The 18,962-nt window shown below is 49.0% G+C and overlaps 1 protein-coding gene across 1 annotated transcript in view; it reads right to left on the reverse strand.

Moving 5' to 3' along the window:
• Nucleotides 1–18,962, reverse strand: part of CLIC1 (chloride intracellular channel 1) — a 66,320-nt gene that overhangs the window by 14,551 nt on the left and 32,807 nt on the right. The window lies entirely within an intron of this gene.

Genomic DNA, 18,962 nt, shown 5'->3' on the forward strand with positions numbered 1-18,962 from the left:
CGAGAGAGGGGGAGAGTAGGGAAGAGAAGGATCAGAAGCTGTAATAGTGAAAAACATATTCATAGACTGCTAGGGAACACAGCAAGGCTTCCTACAGCCAGACCTGGACACGCACACACTACTGGGCATCTATGTTACACATTAACAATGAGCGCCTTGTGCAAGAGGAGAATGAGGCCAAGAGAGTGGCCAGGAGTGTAAGTGACTCAGAGAGAGGGAGGGTGGAACGGGGCCAAAGAGACAGTTAAAAAGCAAATAAGAAGAAGAAGATGGAGCGAGCAGAGGTGGACTGAAAATTGGTTGCCAAGAATTAAAAAACATTTGGGGAATGAGGGTGAGGTGGGGGTGATTGCAGAGGAGGGATGAGCCCGATAAGCGGGTGACCTGCAGCCAGATCTCCCACACTTGGCAGACTGGTCCTAGCAAATTCCTAAATGAATCTCTGGCCTCTCCCACCTCCGACTGGAGGCAGCAGGTGTGTGTAGAAGGGATAAGAGCTCGGAGGCAGGATAGCAGTGTTTGTTCAGAGTAGACAGCACAGACTTCAGAAGCAGGAGCGGAGAGGAAGCAGCCCCAGCGTCCTATCAACGCATACCTCCCAACATGACCCTCTCCAGGAGGGACACAATGCTCTGCTTCTGGACTTTTTGCTTAATGTATGATTGCCAGCACCTGTGTTGAACAGGTTAGTGGATAAGAAAGGTGTTTCGGCACAAGTGATGGCAATCATACATTAAGAGAAAAGTCCAGAAGCAGAGCATTCTGGAGAGGGTCATGTTGGGAGGTATGTCAATGGCATATCAGACTGACAGGTTTAATGGTAGGGTCCCCCCACAATTAGTCACCCTGGGGCCCCCTCAAACCTTAATCCAGCCCAGAGCAGCGTGTAAAGCATGCAGGGCAGGTGAGCGAGCAGGGCAAAAATAGAGTGCAGGCCATAAAGGATGCAGAGCAGGAGAGATCACAGGCAGAGCAGGAGAGATCACAGAATGTAACGCATGCAGAGCAGGAGAGATCACAGAATGTAATGCATGCAGAGCAGGAGAGATCACAGAATGTAATGCATGCAGAGCAGAAGAGATCACAGAATGTAATGCATGCAGAGCTGGAGAGATCACAAAATGTAATGCATGCAGAGCAGGAGAGATCACAGAATGTACTGCATGCAGAGCAGGAGAGATCACAGGCAGAGCAGGAGAGATCACAGAATGTAATGCATGCAGAGCTGGAGAGATCACAAAATGTAATGCATGCAGAGCAGGAGAGATCACAGAATGTACTGCATGCAGAGCAGGAGAGATCACAGAATGTAATGCATGCAGAGCAGGAGAGATCACAGAATGTACTGCATGCAGAGCAGGAGAGATCACAGAATGTAACGCATGCAGAGCAGGAGAGATCACAGAATGTAATGCATGCAGAGCAGGAGAGATCACAGAATGTAATGCATGCAGAGCAGAAGAGATCACAGAATGTAATGCATGCAGAGCTGGAGAGATCACAAAATGTAATGCATGCAGAGCAGGAGAGATCACAGAATGTACTGCATGCAGAGCAGGAGAGATCACAGAATGTAATGCATGCAGAGCAGGAGAGATCACAGAATGTAATGCATGCAGAGCAGGAGAGATCACAGAATGTAATGCATGCAGAGCAGGAGAGATCACAGAATGTAATGCATGCAGAGCAGGAGAGATCACAGAATGTACTGCATGCAGAGCAGAAGAGATCACAGAATGTAATGCATGCAGAGCTGGAGAGATAGCAGAATGTAATGCATGCAGAGCAGAAGAGATCACAGAATGTAATGCATGAAGAGCAGGAGATATAGCAGAATGTAACGAATGCAGAGCTGGAGAGATCACAGAATGTAATGCATGCAGAGCAGGAGAGATAGCAGAATGTAATGCATGCAGAGCAGAAGAGATCACAGAATGTAACGCATGCAGAGCAGGAGATATAGCAGAATGTAACGCATGCAGAGCTGGAGAGATCACAGAATGTAACGCATGCAGAGCAGGAGAGATCACAGGCCATACAGCATGCAGAGCAGTTTATACAGGTTAGTGCATTACAGAGTACAATGCAGGTTAGGGACATTTGCATTACACAGTATGTTGCAGTACAAAACAGCAGAATGTCAAATCCAGGAATGGCAGAGTTGGCTGAAGATGATCCAGTTGGATGTGGGGATTATGTAAGGATACAACATAAGGTTCTGCCATACAGCACATAATATAACAGATGAAGAGTCACAGCAGCAGATTTGCACCATATGGCACAACTCGGGCACTCCGCCACGGGCAGCTATTAGTCATATTTCCTGAATTCTGCATCTCAGTCACATCATAGCCGCATACAAAGCTGCTACAGTGCGCCAGGCACAATACATTAGTACATCTGTCGCAAAGGAATCAGTATAGAGTCATAGGGGCAGATGTATTAACCTGGAGAAGGCATAAGGAAGTGATAAACCTGTGATATGTGCAAGGTGATAAACACACCAGCCAATCGGCTCCCATATGTAAATTAACAGTTAGGAGCTGATTGGCTGGTGCATTATCACCTTGCACTTAACACTGCTTTATCACTGGTTTATCACTTCCTTATGCCTTCTCCAGGTTAATACATCTACCCCTCAGTCACAGATTAAGCATATCGGGGTATGGAACTCTGGGGCCTACAGTATGTACTAAGCCTTGGAGAGAGATTAAGTGGATTGAGAGAAACTACCAGCCAATCAGCTCCTAACCGTCATTTTTCAAACACGGCCTGTGACATGGCAGTTAGGGGCTGATTGGCTGGTACTTTATCTCCATCCACTTGATCTCTCTCCAAAGCTTAGTACATAGGCCCCATCTGTCTTTTTGCCCTGGTCACCAGATGAGTGGCACACAGAAGTACAGGAAATGGCAGCACAATACAGAAGCACACGGCCGCCACGTGTAGGATGAATGGCACAGACGCAGCAAATTTATAGATCTGTAAAAATGCTTTGTGCAAGGCAAAATAAAAAACAAAAAAACACCCTGTTACCTTCCCCAAACGGCCTCTTCCTGTCAATCACTCTGCAACTGATTCCTCACTGCAAGCGGCATCAAAAAAGGTACCTTGCTGCATGCGCACTGCGGCCGCAACACATGCGCAGTCTACCCACAAATGCTCCATTGTGACACCATCTAAGTTGCGACCACATCTGAATCACGCCCATTTTACATCTGCCCCACCTGCATTGTTACATGGTCAGTCCAGGTACACAGTTACTTGCTCTTACTTTGGCCCAGATTTATCAAGCCTTGGAGAGTGATAAATTTGCACGGTGATAAAGCACCAAGCAAATCAGCTTCTAACGGTCATTTTTCAAACACAGCCTGTAACATGACCATTGGGAGCTGATTGGTCGGTACTTTATCACCGTGCAAGTTATCACTCTCCGAGGCTTAATAAATCTGGGCAAGTATTCCCAAATCAGAATCAGCAATGGATGTAACATAGGGCCTAATTCAGACCTGATCGCAGCAGCAAAATTGTTCTGTAATGGGCAAAACTATGTGCACTGCAGGTGGGACAGATGTAACATGGGGTGTGTTTTAACTGGATTCTAAATTGCAGTGTGAAAATAAAGCAGCCTGTATTTACCCTGCACAGAAACAAAATAACCCACCCACATCTAACTCTCTCTGCACATCTTACATCTGCCACACCTGCAGTGCACATGGTTTTGCCCATTAGAGAACAATTTTGCTGCTGCGATCAGGTCTGAATTAGGCCCATTGTGGGGATTGTAGGGATCCCGGCAGGAGAACTCATGGGTATTCATGAATAGTCTAAGGAGGTAGTTGTGTCTGTAACCAAAATAACAGTATATATACGCATAGTAATGCAATCAAGAGGTCTAAACAGTCATTAAAACATGGTAAAACTGACATTTGCAGAAAAACAAAAATCAAACCTATAAGTTAACAAATAAATGAAACGTTACACACTTTAGTGACCAGACTGAAGTGCTGCTGGCCTATTTATGAAATTGAGAAGAAATAAAAATACACATTTTATAGGAAGGCACAGTGGTATTATGACTGTAGGGCATAGAAATGGGATAAAGGTCTTATTAAAATGTTTATTAGGAGAGAGATTCTTGTACAGAAATAGCTGTGAGCAAGTGAGAGTACATACGCCACACCCAGGCCCTACAAAGAGATTATGTCATTAAGTAAATCCTGAGTAGGGTGGTGCCCCTACTCACTGGTTTCCTCCCATAGGAAAGGGCAAGTCTGGGCTGCAAGTTCTTGTAAGGGAGCAGGCTTACGGGCAAGCCGGGAAGGAGCACATCATCCAGGGGTTTAGTTACTCCGTCCTCGTGTAGGATACATCCGGGATGTGAGAGTTCTCTGCTACAGGGATGCAAACGTAACCTATTTGTAGGCACAGGCTTCTGTGGAGCCATACCACAATGCACAGCTACAGACGTGGCCTAGTAAAACCTATCCTGTTTGCGGCACTTGATGCAAGATGCGCAGTGCGATTTCTATGCATTTATCATACAGATTAAGCACAACGCTGTATGGCACTATGCATGGCGTAGCTCACTTGTATCGGTCTTTTGCCCAGTTTAGCATCCGAGCGGCACAAAGCAGCTGCATGCGATGCCAGCGTCCAGTGTACCCCTGCATTGTACTTTTTCCGCATTAGCTGTGCGAGTAAGACACGCATTTTGTGCAAAGCAACAAGAAGCATGGCACGGCTGAATAAAAAGTTTGTGGTGCCCCAAAGAGGGTTTTTAGGTGCACTTTAAGGACTGGTGCATGTAGACACATCAATTCAATTTACAAGACCTGCAGTAAATGATCACAGGTGAAAAGATTGGCTTATAAACATCCTAGTGATATTTGGTGGACCCCCTTTATTCAAGTAAACCTTAGTTACCTCTTAAACCAGTAAATAAAGACACGGAGACTTGATTTTGGCAGAAAAATTGCTAGCTATTTATTTGACCCTAACCATAGCAAAACCTGTAATTGGAAAAAAGTTTGTTAAAATGCCGAATCAGCCGGCATAATGGTGGCAGAAAAAAGAACGGCTCTATTAAACTATTGGTAAACTTAAAATGGTAAACTGACCGAAACCGTCCAGCACCCTATCAAAATCGGTAATAGGTGTCAACACAACCCCCACAGTGACTTCCCACCGCTCCTGGGTGCCCTGCCGCTGCCTCCCGGATGGGTGGTCGAGCGGCCATTAAGTCGATGGAGGTGAGTGCACCTAAACCATATAGCACTGAAACTTACTACCTATAAAAACCATACAACTAACAAACTGCCGTTCTTTTCCGCCAAAAGCGAAGGACTCCATCCCAGAGTCCTCGCACCGCCACCATAACCTACCCTAACTCCTGCAACACTAGGAACAGATCCTCCAGGAAAAACATCATCCCCTCATTGGATAGATGTACACCATCAGGCCGAAAAAGGTGACTGTCTCGGAACCGAATCCTAGGGTGGCGAACCACTTTACCTCCGTGGGCCAAGACCCACTTCGCCACTGCCCCATTCACCTTTAACCTGTTGGCGTCCGTCCTCCACACCTCGCCAACTCAACCTTGGCACCATCAGGGAAAATACCAATATACAATTGGTCCATGCTGCGGCCACCCTTGCCAGATCTTGTATCATGGCCCACCGTAACTCCAAGGAAGTCCTCTTCCCTAGGTCGTTGCCACCTAAATGGACAACCAAAACCTTGGGAACCCCATGCTTGCTGGCCTGACTGACTAGTCTACTCATCAGATCTTTCCACATCATTCCTCGCCAACCAAGCCATCTGATTCCCTGACCTCCAGGAAACCTCTGAGCCCTATCAGAGGCCAAAAACCTTGCTGCCCAAAAGACATACGAGTGGCCGACCACCCACACGGGCAAGCCATCAGCAACACAACCTGAAGAGGAGGAAAAAGGGGTAAAATTTGTTACTAGAATTCTACGCCATAACTTGTAATTGCGTTAACCTGAAGGATCTGCCAAAAAGAAAAAATTTTTATTGCTTCCAAATGTCGCAGCAGTCACGGCCTAGCCGATCTCACGAGCTTCTAGCTGATTTGAAGCAAAACATTAACACACGAAGGGAAAGGCAAAACAAAACAAAATTAAAGGAGGGGGGGGGGTATAAAAAAGGGGGGTAACACATGAAGTAACTCAGCTGGAGGTGAAAGCATAAAACCTGCTGAGGGACTTATATTCGAACAGATCAGCCGAATTAATGATTAGAATTCAGTCCGTCAAGTCAGGCAAAAATCGCAAAATAACTCCAGACCCCCGCTGCCGGCTCACGCCAGCAGCGGCGAGTGGCTAATCCCTGAGTAGGATCACACACGGGTAAACAAACCAACGTACAGCAAACATAACATATGCATAAACACAAAACCAACATGATCTTACTCTAATTTTTATAAGACAAAATACGCATTAGCAAAATATCTCAGGCGACGGGGCGAATGTATCGCTTATAACAGGACGACTTCCATCGTCCCACCGCCTGGATTTGCGACCCTGAAAGACCCGCCGTCGCAGCCCCTATGCGGAAGGAGTGTGTACCGAAGTGGGAGGGGGAAAGGCCCAAGCTCGTCAGACAGCGACCCATCATCCACCGAAATTGAAACTTCGTTAATGGCAGCCCGTCATAGTGCAGCAACCACGACCCCCGACAATCAGGCCTTACTGCCTCATATTGCACTGCCAACCGCACTGGGCATATGCTCTCCTCAAGTGCCGAAACCAAGGTGACCCATCGGCCTCTCCCCACTTGGTCCGTCTTAGAGCGTCGCAATCTGCACAGCAAGGACCTCCCACTCACCACCACGTCCCCTACTAGCAAGCGCGAATCCGTTTGCTTAGAAGGCGCTACCAACTCCGATATCCTAAAGGCACCGTGGTAAGCCATGGAGAACGCCAATCTAAAAAGCAGCGATTCAAACATAGGGGTCAATTCTATTCGGCAACTAAATAATAGCGCCGGGAATTAGCTCCCGACGCTATTCAATTCTGCTACTAGTTGCCCGCAATTGTCGGGAATTCTTCTCTCATCCCCGGGGGATGAGAGAAGAAACCCGACAAAAGTGCTGCCTCGCGGCCGGCGCGAGGCTGATTCTGTCGGGAATCAGCCTCGCGCCGGGTAGTAAAGTCGGAGAATGTCCGTTCTCCCGACAAAACTACCTGTTAAGTCGGCGAGAACGGGACATCGCCGACTTAACTTTAGCTGAATTGAATAGCGTCTGGAGCTAATTCCCGGCGCTATTCTTTAGTTGCCGAATAGAATTGACCCCAATGACGATGCAATGGCTCCGACCGACCCAATGATGCCCGGCAGCAAGGCCGCATCAATGGGCCGCCTCCTGTCAGGCGGCGTAGGCGCAACGCGAGCCCATCCTTTCATCGCCCTAAGCAGAATCCCACTTTTCGTCACATCGGGAACGCCCTTAATTCTGCAGAAAAACGCAATGCCAGCCAAGTACCGGGAAACCACCGCTCTAGACCTGCCTGACACATAAAGCTGCCAAATAAAAGAAAGCATCATCCGATGCCCGCTCTTACCTCGTTGCTTCCGTCCTCTAGCAAATTCTTCCCATTCGCTCCAGGCTTGGTCGTAAGCTTTAAGCGTGGATGGCGCGACCGATCGCAGTGCTAGACCTTCCAGTCCGGCCCGATGACCTGCCAGACATAACCGGGACAATGAAAACCCCTTTCGTCGGCCTCGGGAGCCAACAAGCAAAACCTATCCCATTGCCCTCGTGAAAGTGCGTCAGCGACCCCATTCTCCAGACCTGGCACGTGTTGCGCGCGAAACCACACGTTCTTGCGCAGGCAAGTCAACAGCAACTGCCCTAGCACCCTTAGCACCACCAGCGATTTTGCCCTCTGGTTGTTAATCGCGTGCACCACGCCCAGATTGTCGCATCTGAACAAGATGCTGCGATGCGCTAACCGCTCGCCCCAGATTTCCAGCGCAACCATGATGGGGAAAAGTTCCAGGAGCAGAAGGTCCTTAGTCAAACCCGCTTGATGCCAGTCCGCAGGCCATGATGCCGCGCACCAAGATACCTCTAGATAGCAACCAAAACCGGAGGCTCCTGCCGCGTCGGTGAACAGCTGCAATCTAGCGCTGTCGACCGTTGGGGCCTGCCATATGCTCACTCCGTTGAAATCCTCCAGGAACGAGGCCCATATGGCCAGATCCCTTTTTATCTCAGCGGACAAGCGTACAAAGTGGTGCGGCCTGGCACACCCCGCGGTCGCTCTTTCAAGCTTCCGGCAGAAAACCCTGCCCATCGGGATGACCCGACAAGCAAAGTTAAACATGCCCAGCAAGGATTGCGCCTGCCGCAGCTTAACCTTGCGCGAACCCATGAAACGGCCAATGGCGTCGCGAAGCTTAGCCACTTTGTCCAAAGGCAGGCGACACGCCCCTGCCACCGTATCAATCTCGATCCCCAAAAATGACAGGCAAGACACCGGCCCCTCCGTTTTGTCCTCGGCCACCGGTACTCCGAAGTGACAAAACAATGCTCGTATACTGAAAAGCAAGTTGCCGCATCGCGGCGAATTCGCCGGTCCCGTACAAAGGAAATCATCGAGGTAGTGGGCAACCCCGTGCCCACCCGACGAAGATTCCACGCACCAATGCAGGAAGGTGCTAAAACGTTCGAAATACGAGCATGAAACGGAGCATCCCATCGGAAAACATTTGTCAATGAAATATTCCGATCCGATCCTGAAACCCATAAAGCGGAATGAGTCCGGATGGAGGGGCAGCAACCTAAAAGCGGATTCCACATCAATCTTCGCCATGAGGGCCCCAGCGCCGTAGCTGCGGACCAAATCTAGCGCCTCATCAAACGACTGATACACTACCGAGCAATGAGCCGGAGGTATGGCGTCGTTGACCGACGCCCCCGCTGGGTAGGAAAGATGTTGAATCAGTCGAAAAGAACCGGGCGTTTTCTTGGGGACCACCCCCACCGGGGAGATGACTAAGCCCTCCACTGGGGGTGCCGTAAACGGCCCCTCCATCCTGCCCAGCCTGACCTCCTTATCGACTTTTTCACGTAGCACCAAAGGTAAGGCTCGAGCAGACTGGAGGTTCCTATGGGCCTGAACCGTAACTTCGCTCGCAACAGGCAAGCGGAAACCAAAACGAAAACCTGAATAAAGAAACATGGCATCAGCCCTATTTGGATACCAATCCAACCATCTGCCCATCGCGTCTAACTTAATTGGCGTTGGCGCTCTGTGGAGCGCTCCCGCCGGATGCCGTTCTCGGGTATGATTGCTTAGCCCGGGGGCCTTGTCGACTTCTCTTGAAGCAGGATGATGCCGGGTGGGAACCGCCGCAATGGAGGCAAGTATGCCGGAATCGACACTGCTTGCCGTATGAACACGTCGCGTTGTTGAACGCGAAACATATTCCTTTCGTTGCGGGCTGCCTCCCTGCCCGGACGGCCGACCTACCCGGCTTGGCCGACCCGCCGTCCGCGCCGGGCACATGGGCGGACGACCCAGCGCGGTGTCCGTCCGCCCCTGCGCTCCGGGGCTCCTTGCCCTGTTGCGAGGCCCTAGTGACCTTGAGCCAAACCTCCACGTCCTTGAACCCGAAGTCCATGACGTGCAACCCGTCCTGCTTCTCCCGGAATTCTTCATCATATCTCCGCCATTCGGTACCCGCTGACGTGCGGTGCATATCATGCACGAGATGCAGGTACCGAATGACGTTCATGTGTTCATCTGGCCTGTCCTCGAGGTAACAAGCCGCGAAAACCCAAAAACCCGCCAGCCAGTTATCGAAGGTACGGAACGCCTCAGCCCCGATGCCCTTCTTAGCAGCTGCCGCCTTGAAATCTTTTTTAGCGTCTTTGGTTAAGACGAATACGTCTACATAGTCCCCCCTACGAATCTTCTTGCGGCAGCTGTCCCTAAGCCCCCGCATGACTGCAGTATATTCGCAGCGGACCACGCCGGGCAGGTCGCGTCGCTTCTTGGCCCTGCGAGAGTCCCTGCTAAGCCGCCGTCGCCTCTTACGCCTCTCCTGCTGCCCAGCCGCCTTCTTGGCGTATTTGGAAGCCCTCTTCTTCGCCTTAGTCGTGCTACTGACTTCGGACGCTGCCGACGACAGGGAAGAGGAGGAAGAAGAAGAAGAAGAGGAGGAAGAGGAAGAGCTGCGCGAACACGAGCGCGTACCAGAAACCGACCCTGACTGCTCCACCTCACCTGAAGCCGTAGACTGGTCGGATCCGGATTCCTCAGGCGTGACGAACGTAGCATCCTCATCCTCCGATTCCGATAGCCCTGTATCCTCCTGATGATCTGTGGGTAGAAGAGGGGGAGAGGACCCGGACAACAAAAGTGGAACGCGCCTAGCCCGGCCGAGGGCAGACGTACCAGGTGACCGCACAGTCTCGTCCTGCCTTGGCTGCAGATGCAGCTGTGCCGCGGCCGCTCCCAGCTCTCGACACGCGCGCGCTACTCTCTGTGCGGCTGAAATGGTATTAGCCCGATCCGCCCGCCACCCCCCCGGAGCCGCCCTCGGGCTCCGGGGCACCGGCGAGCGGGCCCAGCGCCGCCACCACCGTGGCCAGGGCCGACGCAAACGCACCGGGCGGGTCAGCGCGACTCCGGGACGCTGCGCCGTCTCCTGCGGGACGCCACGCCGGGGGCACGCGCCGATTAGTCCCACCACTGGGCATTGGCAACTGAGACCCCTCCGGTCGGCCCCGAGGGGGGGGGGGGGGGGGGGGGGGGGGGGAGTCCTCAAAATCGGCCAGATCCGGCGACACAGAACCGGCTGTCCGACCGGAACCGTCCCGCTCCCTGGGAGTTGCGCCTGTATCCTCCCCTACCGGACGGAGCTAGCTCCGACAGCAGGGTTGGCCACGCGCAGGGAGTAAACAGATGACCTGAAAACCGTGCCCTCAGCACTGCTATAGAGAGCAGGCTGCACCCTATCCCGTGGCTGCGGTGTTAACCTTACATTCCCCTCACAACCTGGTTGATCTCTGCCAGGCCTCCTCCCCCCCCTCGCCACGCCGGAATCCGGCCGTAACGAAGAAGGCTGGGGGGACACAGAGGGCTGCGGCGCCGCTGCGCGCACTCGTGCGCGAGAGACGCCGCCGGAGCTGTGCATGGTCCCGCGCGCACGGCGTGCGCGCGCCCCATCGCTTCCGGCCCGGGTGCCCTCAGCTGAGGTCTCCTCCGATGACCCCGCGAGTGGCCCAGCCAGGTACGCGTCCGCCCGCGAGTGCTCCCGCCTGGTACTCCCCCTCCGCCTGGGGCCTCTATCCGGCCCCAGCGAGCGTGAGGGAGCGGGAGCAAAGACAGTGGCCACAGACGAGCGCCCGGCGGGGCGCGCCCGAATACCCTGCAGCCGTATCCGGACCCGGAGGCGAGGGCTGTCGCCCGCCCCTCTCCGGGAGGCCAGACCGCCGAGCCGCCTCGGAACACCGGCCGTGCCTACCCGCTGCGGCAGGCCCGTCCACCGGCTCGCCAGCCGAGCGCCCTCTACGGCTGGCGCCCCCTGCCATCTGAGAGGCCCCAGGGGAAGGGACACTAGAGCCCAACACCCCTGCCCCGGGACCAGCCTCATCAGACTGGTAACGAGCTGGGGCACCAGCGGTACGTCGCGGGCGGCTGGAGGCCATGTAAACAATTCAATAAGAAAGTGCACAGAAATGAATGAAAGGAGTGAAGTTCTGCACAGCAGCACTTACCCCAGGCAAATCACTATCAAAGAGACCCAAAATGGCCACTCCTGGCCTATATATATCCTAACCCTCCCCTTTTCCTAAGGGCTGTACTTCCTCACAGTTAGGTCCACCCCTCACAGGATGTTTAACTCATTCCTCTACTATGTAGTCAATTCTCTCTCCTTTTAATCAGAGGTGTGAGCAAAGAAAAACTTGAGTGATTTACATCTGAAAAAAAGAGAAAAAGCAGGTGCACACTCTAAACACTATGTAATCATAACAATTACAATAAACTCCATTTAACCTGGAGTAAAACTGAGGTTCTTAGCATAATTTTTGGCCAAAAGTATGGGCCCACCTACCACAGCCAGGTGACCTCATCAGGTGGGTCCCTAACATTCCTAAGTTTCAATTCCAGAGCACAGGATCCCCATATCCTCACCCTAGGCCAGCACAACCCAATTGTCCCAAGGCATCACACTAGTGGGAAGTAGCAGTTAAAGTGTCAAAAGGTCTTACATTAATAAGTAGTAACATCTGCTATGTACTAAAAGTTTTACATAGGTGAGAAGTAATAATTAGGGTGTTAAAAAGTGTTACATTGGTAAAAAGTTGTTTGGATGCTAAAAAGTGCTAGATTAAGTGTTCCAATAACGATGCCTCGAAGCAGCCTGGCCATGCCAACCCAGGGGTCCCCACGCCCCAAAGTTTCCATACTTTAGACAAAACTTGAGCTATTTATATCTGCACACCTCCCTGCATTACAAGGTGGAAAATGAGGACAAAATTGGCTGTGGTCTCATCTGCCTTCAGTTCCAGAAAAAACCTTCTGAAATGTCGGGACTTTCCTAATAGCTCTGAATTAGTTGCCACGTAAAGTCACCAACAATATCCAAAGTAGATCATTAATCTGGAAGCTTCCATTTTAATGGATTCATCTTGAATACCTTATCCCAAGACACGGATGTGCAACTTTCTGCATTCCTACTGCTCATTTACCTCAGCCAGAAAGAGGACAATGGTAACAGTGGCATAACAACGCAGAGGGCCTGATCACAGATGTATGCAGCCGCTGTGCAAAAATATGCAAATGTTGCAGCCACCCGGATTAGCATTGAGATGCCCACTGGAGTCATCTCTGAACCACCGCAGGAGTACAAGGACCCAACCATCGGACGCAGTGCCGTAAGTAGGTATTTTAGCGTTGTGTGCAAGAAACGGCATTGGCGCCCCCCCTACGCAGGACAGGAGCAGTGCGCGCCTAAGGCGCGCAAAAAAATATATTGGGGCGTGGCTTCATGGGGAAGGGGCGTGACCACAAAATAATACCAATTCATACTACGGTGCACAGTAGTCTCCATTATTCAAATTACGCTGCACAATAGCGCCACTACACCAGGTAGAGCCCCTTTTTACACATTACGGCAGACAGCGTCCCCTTTTTACACATTACGGCAGACAGCGTCCCCCTTTTTACACATTACGGCAGACAGTGTCCCCCTTTTTACACATTACGGCAGACAGCGTCCCCCTTTTTACACATTACGGCAGACACAAAAGAGAGAGAGGGAGAGAGAGAGAGAGAGAAAATTCACAGCAGCGCCGGGCAGCCAATACAGAAAGAGAGAGGACTGCTGCAGCGGTGCTACTACCAATGACATAGCGCTGCTGCGGCTCCAGTCCCCCTCCCTCCTCCTCCTTTTCTCTGCCTCTGGTGCGGCTGCTGCTCTCCCTCTAACGCGGCGCACGGCACACAACAGACGGCTTGTAATGAGTCAATTTGACTCATTACAAGCCGCTGGCCGTGCGCCCTCAGGGTAACTGCGCTGTGTGCCAGGCACATCTGGCACACAGGCAGTTACGGCGCTGATCGGACGCACATGAAATGGTCGCAACACGCCTGTGTTTGAGTCGCTATTCCCCATTATCTCCCACAAACAGTCCATTACGGTCACTTTGCGCATAAATGCTCTCTGCGATAACCGATGCAAGACCATTGCACCAAATGCGCAGTGCAACTTCGCAACGCATGTGTAGTGACAAAAACGCTACACTGCATGCAACATCGAAATGGCGTCTCCAATCAGGCCCAGAATACAGTCTTTAGTTTTGTCAAGTATTGTACATTGTGTACCTACAACTGATGTCAAACTACAAGTCCCAGCACAAGGCGTGGCAGGAGGTTCCACTAAATCTCCAAAGATTGGGGCCAAATAAATGAAACAGATAAATTCCTACCACACAGCTCAGAGAAATTTCACATCTTTCATGTAAAATGCAGCAAACTCTGGTTTTATCAAAACGTGCGATGAGTGTGGGAGAGGGTAGTTTATTTTATCACTGAATGCAAAGTTCCGACATCCAGCTCTTTACGTGGCCACTTAGTCATAACATGGGAATGTTTATTATACTGTAGCTAAAGTGTCTTGTTGGAATGAGTATTTTTTCCTCGTCACACATGATTATGCATGCGTGAAAGGACTCTCAGCGTAACAAAGCCACTTCTGGCTTCTACTTAGGTGCCAACACCAATACGTTCCGTTACAGAAAGTGACTTCCATTATTCCTGCTAATCCAGATCCATCAAGAGACTGAAGTTTAGGGAAACAATCATTTCAAGTATGTCTGAATTCTACTGGCGAGCTACAGTATAGATGATCAGTCTTCGCTCACTACACTGAATACACAATAGCATTGTTACCCCAAATACAACACACCTGTCACACGCTACGGAGGACTTTGGGGTTCATGTATCAAGCAGTGAAAAGAGTGTACAAATCGCCCATAGCAACCTCTCGCTTGACAAAGCAACCCCTATTTTTGTAGGCTGAATGAAAATTCATGAGCGGGCAAGCCTGTAAACTGACCAGGTACCGGCATCTCATGAATAGGAGTCAGGTCTCATGAATACTAGTCTTGACCTTCAGGGAGGTCACAGGTTCCTAGCAAACTGATAGGCCAATGGGTCATCCTACAAAATGGGTGTCTCCACTGTGTATGTAGGTGACAGACAACCGTAAACTCATTTTATCACTTTCTAAAGAATAAATAATTGCTCAGTGAGTCACCATCTTACTGACGTCCTTTAGTCATTTATTTTTGTCGTCAAGCACGGTGGTTTATTTTGTTGCCCTGGGATATGACACAGCGATGTTATGACACAACACTTATGACTGGAACGATCACATTCCATTGCTTAAAGTTCCTAAATGTTATATATAAATTTATAGCATTTTGGTGGTCTGTTCATGAAGCAGTGAAAAGTGTTAAGAAGTGAGCCAGTGGAGAAGTTGCCCATGGCAACCAATCAGCATTGAAGTAACATTTATCATTTGCGTACTATAAAATTATACAGTGCAGCTGATTGGTTGCCATGGGCGACTTCTCCACTGGCTCACTTCTCCACTCTTTTCACTGCTTCATGAACAGACCACCTTTGTTCCCATGCTTCATGTTAGGGGGGGCGGCAGCATGTGGAAAGCCCCACAGACGGCACAGACTGTAGCTGTGTGTTGCTCACTACATCCCACAGACAAGCTGAGGGGAGAGGTCTGGCAGGCTTTGAAAGAGGCGTCTGCTTCTCTCCCTTTGTGTCAGCTAATACCGCAGACTGTGACAACATGGGGAGCCACAGTCAGCATTACAGCAAGAGTGAGAGGAAACGCTGCCCTGCACAGACACGCACTATGGTTTCAGGGTATCCGGACTGTGGATCGACACACCTTATGTCAACACCAGTTTTTCACTTTTTTTTTTTAAACTTTTTCATACTTTACGATCCACGTGGACTACGATTGGGAATAGTAACCTGTGCGGAGTGCAACGGTAGCGGAGTGAGGCACCTTGCCCGAAACAATGCGAGAGGGCACAATGCACTAATTGGGGTTCCAGATCACTTTACAAAAAAAAACACAACACAAAAAAAAAAAAAAAAAAAAACTCATGCTGACATTTTTCCATGTCGACCTATTGGTCGTGTCGACCTATTTCTGGTGTCGACCTAAGGTGTGTCGACCCCGAATCCCAGACCCAGTTTCAGGATTAGAGTTGCTTTTATGGCATTACCGAGCTGCTGAACGTCCACACTGCAAGCAAAACATCATGGCCGCCTCCAGTTGAAGAAAAATGACAGACAAGCAAAATGGCAGCAAAATGAGACAGGAACAATATATTTCAGCACTTTGAAATGGTGAACTGTGCTATTCTAAAGGTGTGTACACACGGTACGATATTTTCTTCCGATTCTGACTATATAGTCAGAATCGGAAGAAAATATAGTGCAGATCGCAAGGTGACTGTCACCTTGCGATCCCGATCCGATGCCGATGCGCGGCCCCGCGCGGTCGGCATCGGCCGAAAAAATAGGCTGTGCAGGCAAGTCAATCCTGACTATCTCTATAGAAGAGATAGTCAGGATTGACATCGCACATAGCCAGCATCGCAAGCACACTCATTATGTGCTTGCGATACTGGCTAAGTGCCGACCCGGCCCCCTGTCGCACGGTGAGAATCGGATAAGTCCGAATCTCACCGTGTGTATGCACCCTAACAAGAACACACTGTAAGCCAACTATACTTTTTTATACCCTAAACAAAAAAACAAACAAACAAACAAACAAAACAAAAAAACACAATCTTGGTGCTAATGTAGATCCAATGCTACATTACCAATATATATTGAAAACTGACTGCTGTTCCCTATTATGACCCTCAACAAAAAAATAGATAAAAAATACTTAGAGGGAGGTATACAAATTGCTTTACTAAAAAGCACATATAAAATAAAAAATATATTACACCCTAAATAGCATATGCTCATATGTCTAAATGTGTGTGTACACAATAATATTACATGCTGGAAGTCCTCACAGCCATCCTCTGATGAAACGGCCTGCTATTGGCCCAGAAACGCGTAAGAATTTCTGTCAGTATAACCAGTGTGTAACCCGCAGAGTTTCTGGCAAACGATTCACCATGCTATCAGTAGAGGGATATTAATAGTACGGGAATCTATTTGTGCGCCATGCATTGGTGTGCACAGGCTGCAGCAATGGGAGGGAAGGATATTTCCCCCCCTCCCTCCAAGTTGACTGTCATAACTTTCTAGGCCTCTCCTTATCCCTTCACCAAGTTTGACACTGATGAAATGTCCATCACTGAATGCAGAACTATATAATCTGGAACAGTAACTGCAAGTTATTGCTCATTACCAGTTATTTATATAGCGCACACATAGTCCATTGCGCTTCACAGTGAATTTTTGCCCATTCACATAAGTCAGTGGAGCTTACAATCTATATTCCCTATAACATGTACACAGACATACGTGTTTCTTTTTGTCAGAATCCAAATAAGGCCATGGTGGGAATCGAACTCTAAACCTCAGCGCTATGAGGCAGCTGGTGCACCTGGTGCTGGCAGGCTGTATTTTTCCTCCCAAGTCTTATGCTCTCTGCCCCAGAGGCATCACTATGGGGATGCAGGAGGTGCGGACCGCCACCAAAATGCCAGCTCCTCCGCAGTGACTGGGAGCCGGGTGCTGCACTGCGAGATTCTCATGCAGCACCTGGCTCCCGGTCACTGAAGAGGAGCCGGCTGTACAGGCAGAGCCTCCACTGGTAGACAGGCGTCTCCGGGAATGCTGGGCAGGACCCTGGAGTGATGTATTTGCGGGCTTCCCATGAGGCCACGCCTCCATTTCATGTTAGACCATGCCACTTTCGGACATTTGCACCTTCGGCATGCGAGGGGGGCTATATTCTGCGCACAGAGTGTCACCACAACAACCTCTGCCCCCTCCTCTCTTATTCCATGTCCCTGCTTACTCTCCCGTGTCTCTGTCTTTCCTTGTGTCTCTTTCCCACACACACACACACACACACCCCTCCCTTCCCAGTTCCACATTGTAACAGCTCCAAAACTAATAATGACTTTAAAATAACAGATTAAAATATGTACAATGACTTTGTAACCTATACAAATAACACTGGTCATTGGCTTCTCAATATAGATTAACAGTATCGCATGGCACTGACTGCATCAAGACCATGGGGTCTATTCATGAAATAGTGACAAAAGTGTGGTGAAGTTGCCCATGGCAACCAATCAGCTGCTACGTATAATTTTATAGAATGCATTTTATAAATGTTGTTATCTCAACAATTATTGGTTGCCATGGGCAACTTCTCCATTGGCTCACTTATCCACTATTTTCACTGCTTCATGAATAGACCTACATATGACAAGCTGTGTAATCTAAAAAAAGATGACTGATAAGTTTCCTGCCAGGTGCCACGGGGTAAGTTAACACATTTGGAATATAGCAATCATATATCAGACTTAAAAAATCATAAAAAAACTAATAAATAGATAATACATCCCTTGGGTAGATGTTATTTATGTTTGTTGGAATCGTCCTCCGTCAATAAGCCGATAAGAGAAAATAAAAATGGCATGTGTAGTATAGTACATTTATTCAGTATAACACATAACATTTAGTACAACAAACAGTCTTAAAAAGGTACTATATGTTATATACTATGTACTGGAGAGAACAAGCCTTTCAGGTGCCAATATTTACAGGCAGGTCTGCTAGATAGTACAGACAAATGATAATACTAAAAAAATAAATAAATAAAAATATCTAATATATATATATATATATATATATATATATACACATACACACACACACACACATATATATATATATATATATATATATACACATACAGATAGATAATCAGACACTGAATGGTGCAGTTTATCATCTGACTGTATTTTTCCATCTGGCCCAACAGACATCTTAGAAAAATTGCAGTCAGAATTTTGGCATTAGTGATCTTGTTTGGCGCACATGTGCAGTTATTTGCTACTGTACTAATTAGATTTATGCAGGTTAGTGGCATTTGTTACAAACTGTCCCCACTTGTATCATGCATGAGTAGCAGCTGAAGGTGAGAAAATGCACGGGAAACTGCGGGGTCACATTAATAATCGAACAGTCAAAAGCTTTACCAATATTAAAATGATGCAAAAATAAAAGTGCACTCAACAGTAATCTATAAGGCGGAATAGTTCACAAAGCGGGCCAACGCCCACTAATAGGCTAATTTATCAATCACTGAGTAATAAATTTCACAAGCCAATCAGCTCCTGTTATTTTTCAAAACTGGGTGTCTATTCATGAAGCAGTGAAAAGAGCGGAGAAGTAAGCCTGTGGAGAAGTTGCCCA

The sequence above is a fragment of the Pseudophryne corroboree genome, chromosome 8, assembly GCF_028390025.1.
Source record: "Pseudophryne corroboree isolate aPseCor3 chromosome 8, aPseCor3.hap2, whole genome shotgun sequence".
NCBI classification, from domain to species: domain Eukaryota; kingdom Metazoa; phylum Chordata; class Amphibia; order Anura; family Myobatrachidae; genus Pseudophryne; species Pseudophryne corroboree.